Genomic DNA, 12,198 nt, shown 5'->3' with positions numbered 1-12,198 from the left:
CGCAAATACTCTAAACCAAATTTTCCTATCTATAAAACAGAGACAATAATATTTCCTACCTTATAACACTGTTGGGAATATGAAACGGCATGAGGAGTTTAAAACTCTTAGCATGGTTCTCAGAATCTAGTAACTATTTTATAAACCAGTGTAGACTTTCCTTCTTCCACCCAGGGCTAAGCCTTGTGGAAATCCAATGTTTAATGACTGGATACAGAAGGATGAAGAACAACCGCATTACAGTCTGAATCTGGGCTGTCCAAATCCACCCACCAGAGAAACTAGGTCAGCAGCTGTATCTGGAGTCTGCTGGGGTGGGTTATCCCTTTTCAAGCAGATAGAAAGGGAGGCAAGAGTCCTTGAAGGGAACCCAAAATCAAAGGCCTGGTTCAAGGAATAAAAGGAGATAGAGAGTAGGGGACAATAAAGCAGAGTCAGGAACAGGCTGGAAATAGCCCAGGAACAGGTCAGAAATGAAGGAGCGAGAGACTGGGAACTGCCTGCTAACTATGGGATGCCCAGAGCATCTTACTGAAGATAGAGGGACAAGATGGGAGAAGCCACAGGATTTCATACCATTCTTAGGTAGATAGATGCCTGCTGCTCAGAACCACTTACCCCTAAAAATAATTAAAATTGTTCTATACATAAACAATGAAATAATAGAATTTGGTAGCCCTTCTAGTTTAAGAGTGTCCTGTGTTATATAAGTTAAGCCATGACACATTATGAAATTCTGATACTTATATATGATGTTAATATGTTACTTTAAAAAACATTCTCTATAATTTTCAATTACTGTTATTGTTTTGGGATATATCGTACAGGAGGTATTTACTTTATCCAAAACGCAGTTCACAGCCACATTCAAAACGTTCTAAAAATGTTTATCAAGATGATGATAATGATGATGATAATAGTGATATCCTCCATGTCATTATTAATGTTGTCCAGAGATAATAGGATCTGGTCAAATGTGATACCTGTGCTATAAAATATATATATATATATATATATATATATATATATATATATATATATATATATATATATATAAAGTTTGTGTGTGTGTGTGTGTGTGGAGAGAGAGAGGATCATGCAATGGCAAAAAACTTAATTAAAAATTGAAGCCAAATATATAGCAATCGAATTTGCATTATTAAAGTATTGATATTGGCTGCTGCTCCTAGAAGTCTATTCTCATTATTATGATAGCTTCTGTTTCTCCCATTAGATTGATGAATTGCTGAAGGAAGAAAAAAGTGAATTCGTTTCAGTAAGTGAAAATCATTTCAGTGAGCATGAATTTCTTTTGGTCCAGCCCCAATACTAAAATAGTCACAGGGTGAATATCAAATGGTGTCTAGCTCAGGCTATTTTCAGTCAAAGGCAAACATGCAATGAGGTTCAAAGGAAGAAACATTATTACCTGAAATTTAACAGAGATCTTGGGGAATATTTAAATAGACTCAATCTACTTTTATTTATTTATTTATTTTTTCCGGAGTAGAAATGTTGTTCTGAAAGTTCTTCAGGCTGACATGGTCTGTTTACTTATCGATTGCATGTTCCTCACTGTGCCAGCAGCATCCTAGTCCCCGGGATCAGTTTTGAACATAGCTTTTTAGTTTTTTATATTAGGACACTGTAATGTATTAAAGGCAGGCAGAACGTGAAAAGCAGCTATCTCTCCACACACACCCACAGGCACACCCATTCCTCCACGATATCCTCCCCTCCCATCTCCTTGCTGCCCTGCCTCTCTTCAGGGATGCTCCCGTTCTATTGGAGTTTGGGGGGCAGGGTAAAAATCACTCATCCAATCCTCACCTTCCAATTCCACGCAGTTAAGAACTTGGCAAAAGGAGCAACTGGAGAACCAGAGCACAGCATCAGCTTTACCAGCAGTAAAGCCGGATAGGGTAACACTGTGACGTCCAAGCAGAGGATCAGTTTTCTGATAGGGCGAGAAAACACAGGGCGCTTTGTTAACCTGCGCGGAAGTTCAGCCCGGACCTCCTAGTTCTCTGTTCAGTGTCTATACCTGGGGATCCACTGGACCATGACTTATTACCCACCTGCAAGTGGAGAAGCAAGAACAAATCACTTAGCTGGACCCATCAGTGACAAGCTAACCTCTTGGAGACTTGAGATAGGCACGTGCAGCTCCTAGGAGCACTTGGGTCTAAGAAACCAGGAGAAAAAGAACAGTGACCTATCAACACTTAACTTTGCCCAGTAAGGAAATGTGGCGAGTAGGTGGGACACTTTCCCTAGTCTCACCAATCAGAAGACCATCTTCCTCCAAGAGAAGAACTGAGGAAGGTGGGAAGGGCAGGGCTATAGAACATTTCCTACCAGGGTCATTGACCATTCCGAAGCATGTAGAGAAACTGTTATTTTTCATTATTTCTCCAGTGGAAATAATACACCAAAATACTTTTTCCTTTCATATCAAGCACTGGTTATTGATGACCCAGAAATCCCAGGATGGAAAAGAGTTTATTGAGGTCAAGTTTAATTATTCATGTTCACCATTTTGGTGATTATTAACCCTCTTTTCAACTGGCAGCAAAGGATTTCTGGAGATCAGCTAATTCACTGTCTCTGAAGAAGCTGGTACAGTTTGTTGTAAATGTGTTTTGCTTCACAGACAATAGTGCTGTGATGGAATGGTTTGTCCATGAGTCTGTGAATAAATGAATAAATCACACACCTGTTAAATTATGTGCTGCACATAATGAAAGGGTTGTGATGTGGGGCTTTTTTTTAAAACAAAATGTTGCTTCTCTCCATTTGCTGCTCCTAAACAATTTCTCAGTGTAATGTCTTGTGTATCTCCCCTTTTAGTGAAGCTCAAAGTACCTCATGGCGTTCATATTTATGAATTCCAATTCTATTTATTCTCCCCATCAACTTTCAGAGTTGCAAATATAAACACTGCAATTTGGCATATGAGCAAATTAAAATATATCAACATTCTGATCCTGTACTAGGTCATACTGTAAGTCAAATAGGGAGAAGTAGAAGTGGTAGCTCCTGAACCGGTGCCAGGACATGCCACTCATCTGGGTGCCCTGTGGAAGGTGTGCAGGACCCTGGAGGGACTCCCCTAAGCCTTGGAGCCTCAGGCACCTATTCAGGAACATCTACAATGGATGAGATCTCTACGCCAGGAACATGGCCATTTTGTCCACTGACCCAGGCTAAAGGAAGGAGGAAACCATGAAGATGCTGTGTTTAAAAACTTGTGCATGGATAGCTTCTGAATCTTCAGTTGTATCTTGTAGCTTTAAAGCAATTTCGTCTTCAAGGCTAGGGAAATGTATTCCCTATGAAGGAGGATATTACATCTTTATCTAAGCTAAGCAGTAATTGCAACACTCATTTGGTCCTACTTTGTACATGTTATCTCCCAAGATAGGCAGGGAAAAGAATAAAGGCTTTGGAGCCAGACAATCTGGCTTTGAATTCATGCTCCACATTCTAGTTATTGACCTAGCTACTTAACTTACCTGATTTGTTTATTCATCTTAACATAGGCATTTTTTAGATTCCAAATGGAATAGATTCTAAAAAATACAACTAGTGAATATAACAATAAAAAGAGGCCGACTCACAGATACAGAGAACAAACTAGTGGTTACCAGTGGGGAGAGGGAACAGGTGCGGGGCCACATAGGAGTAGGAGATTAAGAGGTACAAGCTATTAGGTATAAAATAAGCTATAAGAATATATTGTACAACATGAGGAATACAGCCAGTATCTTATAACTATAAATGCAATATAACTTTTAAAAATTGTGACTCACTATACTGTACTCCTGTAACGTATAATATTGTACATCAACTATACTTCAATAAAATTTTTTTAAATAGGCATAAAATTATTATAGAGTAGTGCTGTTAGGGGAATTAAATGAGATTGTGTGTGTGTGTATATAAACAGAACATGTCACATGTTTTGTTAGATGTTAAACCTGTAGAAGTTAGATGCTTTTACTGTGCTTTGCCTGCTTTATATATTAACTTCTTTATTGGTCCACCTGGTCCACATATACTTATCTATCATAGCATCAGAGAGGTTCTTTAGCTTGAAATATCGTAACTGCAAAGGGAAGTGAAAGAGATAGAGAGAGAGAGAGAAAGGAAAAAGAAAAAGAAGAATTGAAAATGACTGAAATGCCATATTACTGAGAGCTACATGCAGTTGACTTAGCCATAGCTGTACTAAAAAACTGTATGTTCCGTACAGTGGAGTTCTGATATAACTCACAATTCCTCCTCACTGAGAACTGAAGAAGACTCCCACGGGCAAGACAAATAGAGTAGTCTCTGGTCTAGGATAAACTTTCCTTTCCTCCTTTTTCAGCCAAGCCTTCCCCGCCTGCTCTGAGAGGCTGCAGAATAGCTGGCCCCTGTTCTCAATATTTTCTCATTCACTTGCTCCACGTTTGCTTTACTTTGAGAAGAGCTCTTATCACTGTATTGCTAAGGAAGGTCTCATACTCTCCAGAGACTGAATCAGAATGCTAGCCACTATTTACTTGGGATATCATTGAAATACTCCTCTTTTTATTTTTGTTTCCCTCAAAGCTTTTTTCTCTTTTTTATCCGGCCAGAGGAGCCCCCTGCCCTTTTCCACAGGGGATATGTTTCACGACCTCCCAGTGGATGCCTGAAACCACAGATAGTACCAAACTCTATGTATATTACGTTTTCTTTCCTATACATACATACCTATGATAAAGTTTAATTTATAAATTAGGCACAATAAGAGATTAACAACAACTCATAATAAAATAGAATAATTATAATGATATACTGTACTAAAAGTTAGGTGAATATGGTCTCTCTCTCTCAAAATATCTTATTTTACAGATTTAATACCCTTTCCATCTTAACTAAGCACTTATCACTTAATGTGGTGAATGTGAATTTCTTTTTCCCTCTTCCAATTTTACAAAGAGAAGATTCATTCTTACCATAGGTCTTAGCAAACACAGCACATGATTTTTTTTTTTCTTATTAAGTTGAGAACTTTCACCTTTACATTAAATTTGGATAGCACTTTACGGCTTCTCTTTGGCGTATCTGAATTGCCAGCATCACTACTTTGGGGCCATTATTAAGTAAAATAAGGGTTACTTGACAATAAGCAACGTGATACTGCAATAGTTATCTGATAACCTAGGTGACTACCTGGCGGAATACACTGGACAAAGGCATGATTCACCTCCCGGGAGGGACAGAGCGAGATTTCATCATGCTACTCAGAACAGCGTGCAACTTAAAACTTATGAAATGTTTATTTCTGTAATTTTCCATTTAATCTTTTCTGACCAAGGTTGACTGCGGATAATTGAAATTTCAGCAAGCAAAACAGCAGATAAGGAGGGTATGCTGTATTCTAGGTCATACTGGGGAGATTTTACTTTCGTTTTTCTTCTCATTCTCTGCTCCTGTTGGTGGAGGGAGTAATTTTCCTGTTGGTTTCAACCTGAACAATGAATTCCCTCATTGAGTAAAAGGTGGATGCCATGACTTTTTCTGTATAATTTCTGTATATGAACAGTACCTCTGGCTGTAACAGATTAAGACTGCACCCCTTAACTAACCATTTACATCCAATGCTGAGTGGGTTTCTAAAAGCACATAAAGTGATATTGAAATCTGTGTCTGTTATCTTCAAGTGCCGTTTTCTGAGGTTGGTCAGCAGGGCCTTCTAGCCTCATAAAATAACTAAGTAGGAAGCATAAACAAAAACCATCTGGCCTCGAAAATGCTGCCCTCCTCTCCCCTCACTCTTCTATAGCTTCTGAAATCCTCAGCACTTCATTCATTCTTCAGTCCACAAGTATTTATTGAGGTCCTCCAAGTATTTCATCACAGAACTAGGTGGTGGGAACTCATAGAGCAGTATATGTATATGAATATATATGAGGCTGCAACGTACACAGAACTCACAGTGGGTCCAGAAGGGGGCCAGTTAAACAGTGATCACAGTAATTGGTGCTCAGTGCCATGGCAGGAAAAGTACGCTTTGCTCGGGAGCCTTTCTATAACATTTTAACCTGTGGGGATGGAGGGAGACAGGGGATACTTCCTGGAGGAAGTTAAATTTTAACAACCCTATGATGCCAGTCTTTTGAACCAAGGCATTTGTTTTTACCTTTGTTAAAATGCAAACTATGTACTCGGAAGAAAACTACTTTTACATCATAAGAACTATGGGTATTGGTACCAATTAATGTTCACAAACTGAGGCCCTGAAGAAATAAATATTTGAACTGTTAAATTTTGGATGGTGGCGAAGAGAAATTAAGCCCAGGGCACTGGTAAAAAGAGCAGGGAGCCACTTCTGTGGTGGATTTTGTGTCTGCAGGAATTCGAGGTGCTTGGGAGGGGATAGGGCTTGGGCTCAAACACTGAAACTAGGTGCAGCTACAGCAATAATTTCCCCTGCATTTAGCTTTGCCTAAAGCCCACTCCACTCTTGAGCTAGTCCTTACAAATCCCCCTCATCAAGGAAAATGCCTCAGCTTGGCTTCTAGATAGTGAAAGTGAAGTGTGAGAGGAAAAATATCTTTATAAAATCTAACAATATGTCTAAGGTAGTTGTGATCCAAGACAAGTTTGGCTGGAAAAATCCATCTTGTTTTCCTATAGGTTATCTCTATGACCCCCTCCTTCTATGTAAATTGTTTATAACTGTGTGATTCTATAACTTAACATAAAAATTGGTCGTTCATTATTTGATTACATTACATGAACATGAGCTGGCATCTCCACTTCCTCATTCCTATAGCATTTCAAAAATGCCAGTGAGTCTCCTCTTTATTATTTAGAAAAACTTTCAGTTAAACATAACTGCAACATAATTTATATTGGTGCTCTGGGATGTAATAAAAATCCTTCATCCTAATCTCAATCTGTGTCCTTTTTTAGTCCAATTCAAAACATTTATCAAATGATTTGCCTTCTTCCATTAAGTAAATAATAGGAACTGTTTCCTTGTGAAAATGAAGAGAGTTTGCAAGTTATCCGCAAATAGGAATTTTGCCTCTATTCCCCCTCCTGCTGTAGGGGATGAAAACTCTGCAGACCAGGAACCTTACCTCTCCTGATAGTGGGGTGTGTGTGTGTGTGTGTGTGTGTGTGTGTGTGTGTGTGCGTGCGCGTGTGTGTATTAAGCAACTTATCTAATTTGATTATTCATCCAAAAATTGGGCATAACATTATTATAGAGTTGTGCTGTTAGGAGAATTAAGTGAGACTGCATGTGTGTGTACGTGTGTGTGTAAATAAAACATGTACCACCCTCAGATTGAAATAGACATGTAGAAGCTAGATATTTTTACTGGGTTTTAGCCACTTTATATACTAACTTCTTTATTGGTCCACTGGTCCATATATATTGATGTGTAACAGCATCAACAATGTTCTTTAACTTGAAATATCATCAAGACAAAAGAAGGTAAAAGAGACAGAGAGAGAGAGAAGAAAGAGAAAGAAAAAGAAAACAAAAAAGAGAATTGAAGATGACTGAACACATGCTCATATGTTTGAAATAAAGAGGGATTGAGCTTGGAGTTCCCACTTTTGCTGTGGGACAAAGATCTGGCCCTGGTGTCCCAACATGGAAGTGCAGAAATGGGGCATGTTTCATGGAAATGATAACAAAAGCTCCGAATAACATTTCACAGTTTCACTTCACTTTATTCCAACAACAAAACTGTGAAGAAAGTAGATTAGTTACAGTCACTCTTCTGCTTGCCGACTTTCAACCTATGGATGTGCACAGATAAAAACAGAACTCTCCTGTGAGAACACACTGCATGGTACCAGCAGTTGATGTTGGAATGTGGGCTGCTGCCTTTTGGACTCTAAAACTGCATTACTTACCATCAGTGCATCTTGCTGTGTTTGTGTTTAAGACACTTTTCCCGAACATTATTAACCACATCAGGTCCAGTAAGTCCAAGAGCACTGAGTGTTAAAAGTCTTTGCAAGATATACAATCACCATGGAAACAGAAGAGATTTTTAAATTTTTAAAGTGGTGAGAAAAGTAGGAATGTTTCATGTTAATATAGAATGTATTATTCAAGAGTAGAAATGATTCTGAAGGACAAAGAGCAAATCATGTAACATATAAAGATGCTGTGCTTGTTGCAATGGACAATATCGTCAAGAGAAGGGAAGAGGGACACAGTGGAACACTATTTGAGTGCGCGGCTAGACAAGGGGTGGGTAGGAGCCTTGGGTTAATTCCAGGCATTGGAGAAGTTTAAGGATTAGCTGATGGGGCCCTACTCCTGAAACTCTTGTCTCTAGCCAAAGAGAAAGTCTCTTCCAATCTGCCTTACATCCACCCAAGTGGGGAGGTGGTAAGATGGTGACTAGCTGCTAAGGGACAACTCAGAACCCTGGTAGATTCCCAAGGAGAGCAGTTATCTGCCTGCATAGACTTCCAGTAGACACAAACAAGGATGATGTGGAGAAAATAGATCATTCAATCATTCAAAAAATATTTATTCAATATTTTGTGTGTGCCAAGCTCTATTGTCTCATCTAGGCATTCACGACATAGCACATGTATGAATAAGACTGCTAGCCTTAGTTAAGAGTTTACAGAACTGATTCATGCTCCTATTTCTGGAAATGCACTTGGGACTGCAAGTTTAGTCACTTTGGACTTTCCGACAAATGGATTCACTTGCAACTTGATTGTTGGTAGAGTTTCTGTATTCGTAGCTGGTCTACTGATGAGGAAAGTGGGCTTTAGAGAGGTTAAGAGAATTGCCCAAGTAGTCAGAGGTGGAATGACAATTCAAATCCTGGAGCTGACTTCAAACCAGTTCTGTCTTCTACTGCATCATGATTCTTTAAAATAGCGTTCAATGTATTATCCAAAACTAGACCAAAAACGAATCCCCAAAATTTCCTTCCTCCAGTTCTTGGAAGTAAACGACATACATGACATACAATGCCTTAGATTTTCTTTTTTACATATAATGAGAGCTTCTTTCTAATAACCAACAAAGTATGTTGCTAAGGATTACTAAAATATGGTATTGTGATCTAAAATAACACACTATTAGCGTTTACCAAGGACTTAATTCTACATTCTACTAAGAAGATTGAATAGCACCAAAGGATTGTCATCTTTGGCATGTGACCTCCTTAAAGGCATGGAGATAGTTTGGAACTTCTGTAATTTTGAGTAAATATGCTCTACATTTTTAGTGCTGTTACCATGATGGGCGGGAGACTTCAACTTCTGTTGAAATTACTGTTACCTTTAATTACAATTCATTGTTACTTTAATTTTAGAATTCTTGTTTTAGTTTGCAGTGAGTTGTTGGGTTAATCCTACAGTGAATAATGATGTATCCATAATATTTGGGCTCAAAATTACCTAAGCCATAGGTTATTAAGCCATAGGTTCTTTGAAGAGCAAAATAAGCATTTATTTTGCTAATGCACATATATGTAGAATCCACCCTCATCCAACAAATGTACTTGTACATGGCCTTCATTTGGAAAGTGGAAATGAGTAGAATAGTAAACAGTCTTTTCCACCTGTGCCCAAGAATGTCTGAGAGTCACTTTAACCCGTAGAATTCAATTGTTACCATCCTCTAGGTGTGTCATTCACAGCTGGTTAGCTGTTTATGAGCTGCTCCCAATCCCTTGTCTCTTTCCACCTCCCACTATCGAGGCTGAAAAACAAAACATGTGCTTTCCCCATTTTTCTTGAAGCTAGAGACAGTCAGTGATCCTGTCTGGCCCATGAGATGTAAATGGAAGTCTTCTAGGGGAGGTTTCATAGAGAGCTCGTTCTTTCCTCATTCTTTGCAGGGCAACCCCACTTCCAAATTCTTCTGGCATTGAAAGCAACATCTGGAACAAAAACAACCATTCTGTAACTATGAGGAAAGCAGCAACAGAAACACAGGGATGCATTGTGAAAACCCTGAACTCATGCTGGCTGTTGCCTATGTACAAATTTCTTACTATGGGAGAAAAAGAAAACCCCTATTCGATAAGGTCAATGAGTGTTGAGTTTTTTGTTAGGATCCAAAAGCATCTCTATTAATACTTATGTATGGGAAAGTAGGAATTTAGGTGCTGACTTTTGTGTATAATTCTTATTTATAACATTGCTTCTGGGGGGACAAAGTATTCTGGGTTCAGACTTTTTAAAAAGTTTTAAACGTGTTTTTAAACTAACACAACATTGTAAATTAATTAGACTTCAATAAAAATGTTTTTTAAAAAGTATTTGAAACTTAAGTCCCTAACTAATAAACAGGTTCAAGTGTTCATTTTCGTTACATCTCCCTCAACTCTTTGCTCTCCCTAGCACCCACACACACACACATTTGTGCACACACACCTGCTCAAAGACCCATATTTGTCCCTATTACCTAGTGCTGGGTTGATAAATTGGTTTCATCTCAGATGCCAACATTGATAAATTGTCAGTGGCTGTCTGGATCACTATGCTGAGAATAATTTTGAGGCAGACAACACAACTCACGAAGAAGAGTGTTGTGATCAATAGGCCAAGGCCCCATGAATGTGAAAAATGGAGTGGCAGCACCCTATTTTTGTAACAGTTGACCTGACCCAGTGTATCAGATTTTAATTGCTCAACCTAGTGTAACCCCTTTTCTTCTCTTAACCCTGTAGGTAGGAATTTAGTATTTTCAAACTGAGACGTTTAGTCCTTACGCAGGCCATAGTTTACTAACTAGAAAGTCAAAGTATTCTACGTAAAACAATATCCAGCTAGCGTACCTAAACTGTAATTGTAGAGAAAATGTCATATCTTAACTAACATTCAATATTTGCTGTACTGACCATGGGGGTGCACCGCTTGCCTCTCCCCTTAAGAAAGAACTTGTCACTCAGCTATAAGAAGAGCAGTTAGCTGATAACATCCAGCTGCAGTGCCTGCAGAATCCGCCTCAACCTTCAAGCCAAGGACACATGCTTCCTGGGCAGACCCAGACATTGGTGAGCAAGGTGAGGGGTCAGAGCCTGGCCATTTCTATCCAACGTGAGGCTCCACTACAGGTAATCTTTGCTCAGGGATGCCCCTCATATTGGTTAAGACTTCATCAGATCTGTAACATGGTCTGAGGCACTCCCAGCTTGAGTCTGCTTCCTTCCACCTCTTCTCTCACGAGGAGGGATGCAAGATCTGCATCCCTGCCCCATCCCGCTCCCTCCTTCTTTATCTTTCGCATGTGGTACTTCCTCTTCCTCCTGCCACACTCCATCAGAGTGGCAGCTTCCTGGAGGACCCAAACTTATACACATACCTACCACGAGCATGGCTACTTACATTTACAAGGCTTTTACATTAAGTGTACAACATTCCAAAAGAGGCAAAGTGCTGTATTGGCTTTGACATCGGAGATATGGATTAAAATCCCAGACACTTACCATCGAATGGCATTAAACTAGTGTCCTTATCTTTAAAATGAGGTTGCTAGTGGTGATAACTGATGGGACTGTGTGAGGATTGAATGAAATAATATCCATGAAATTGATCTCTAAACTATTAAGCACTGCATACATTTTAGTTATCACTATTATTATTATTCCAAGTAATCTTAAATAGCAACTACCGGCTGATCAATTAACATTCCTTTACAAATATTGATTGTGCCTTTACCAGGACACTAGTGCTGATCTAGGAAATGAGGTAGACAAAAGTCCACCTGCTCTGGTGAAGCTTACATTTTCTACGCTAACCAAGTAAATATGAGTTTCATTTTTAAAATACTAGTAAGTTAGCATTAGCTCACTAACAGGGGAGACCATATCTCTGGCTTGGTTCAAGTGTAATCCCAGTTTGGTCTAGTCCCAGGATTTGTCTTTGTTGATCTTTCCTGCTGAACTGCCTTTTCCTTCTTTTAGTTTCACCATCCTTGATGCTGTGAATCCTGCAGGGGGCTAACAGACTAGAGCGATAGCTTTTTACTGTGCTGTGGGTCAGCTGGCCCGCTCCTTGCCTTATACACTTGCTGTTTTTCTCTTTGCCTTTCTCTCCTTGATGACCCTACCCCGCCTTTCCCTGAACATTTGCCACAGCTCACCTCTCTGCCCCCTATTTCTCTGTCTTCACTTTCACATTTCCTTTTTTGCTGTCACCCTCAGTGGGAGCCGCTCTCTCTGTGTCTTC

The sequence above is a fragment of the Leucopleurus acutus genome, assembly GCF_964270905.1.
Source record: "Leucopleurus acutus genome assembly, chromosome: 5".
Taxonomy (NCBI): Eukaryota; Metazoa; Chordata; class Mammalia; order Artiodactyla; family Delphinidae; genus Leucopleurus; species Leucopleurus acutus.
Note: the sequence above shows the minus strand (reverse complement) of the source record.